This window comes from Mus pahari, chromosome 3 (genome assembly GCF_900095145.1).
Source record: "Mus pahari chromosome 3, PAHARI_EIJ_v1.1, whole genome shotgun sequence".
Classification (NCBI taxonomy): domain Eukaryota; kingdom Metazoa; phylum Chordata; class Mammalia; order Rodentia; family Muridae; genus Mus; species Mus pahari.
Window position 1 is genome coordinate 6,539,666 of NC_034592.1, and position 1,139 is coordinate 6,540,804.

Sequence of the window (1,139 nt, forward strand, 5' to 3'; positions counted from 1 at the left end):
ACCATCCGTAACAAGATCTGACGCCCTCTTCTGGAGTGTCTGAAGACAGCTACAGTGTACTTACATATAATAAATAAATAAATCTTAAAAAAAAAAAAAGGAATGCCTAAACCCAGTTTAGTGAGACAGCTCTTTCTTTAATCTAGGCAGATTTGGGAGGCAGAAACAGACACACCTGTGAGTTCAAGGCCAGCCCTGTCCTTCTTAGTAAGGTTCAGGCCAGCCAGGGCCACCCAGTGAGACTTTCTCACAACAACAACAACAACAACAACAACAACAACAACAACAGAATATCTAGTAATTAAGATTTTATTTGCTGTTGTGGTGCTAGAGATCAGAACCAAGGCCTCTTGTGTAGCATCACTGAGCTAAATAAGGGAAAACTCCTTTTTTTAAGATTTGATTTTGTGTTTGCATGTGTGTTTGTGAACATATGTGTATAGTATGTGCACCCGTGTACTCACTGAGTCCAGAAGACTGGGAGAAAGCTCCAGAGATTGTGCCATCTCGATGCCACAGTTTGAGGTTACTGATGTGTATTCCAAGCCACACCCAGCTTTTTATGTGAGTGCAGGGGACTTGAACTCAGCTCCTAGCAAGGGCAAAGGCAATGGTGTCCAGCAAGCGGTCTTAACTACTAAGCCACCTCTCTAGCCACTATATCAGGTCTTTGGTTTGTCTGTTTTATGCCTCTGGGAGGATGGAGGGAGGTGGCATGATTTGAATGTGTCCCCCAAATTTCCTATGTTGGAACTTAGCCCCTGAAATTACATGTCAAAGTTGTTTGAAAGGTAGGATCTTGGAAAGGTGAATGGATCCAGAGCAGATCAGTCTGTCAAGAGCGAGTACCCTTGTAGTTGAATGGGCTTCCTCCGGCAGGTTTGTTCATCTCCCTCCTGATGCCCTTCATCCTACTGAATAACATGAGGCCCTCACCAGATGCTGGGTGTGGCCTCAGATGTTGACTTCTCAGCCTCCAGAGCTGTGCACCAAATACACTTCTATTCTTTATAAATGTCCCATTTCGTCTATTCTGTTTACAGCCTGTGAGCAGATTAAGAGGGAGGTTCTACTCTTTGTCAACAGTGTCCTTATAAACTGGTCTGATCTTCATCCGTGGATAAGAGTATCAGATATTA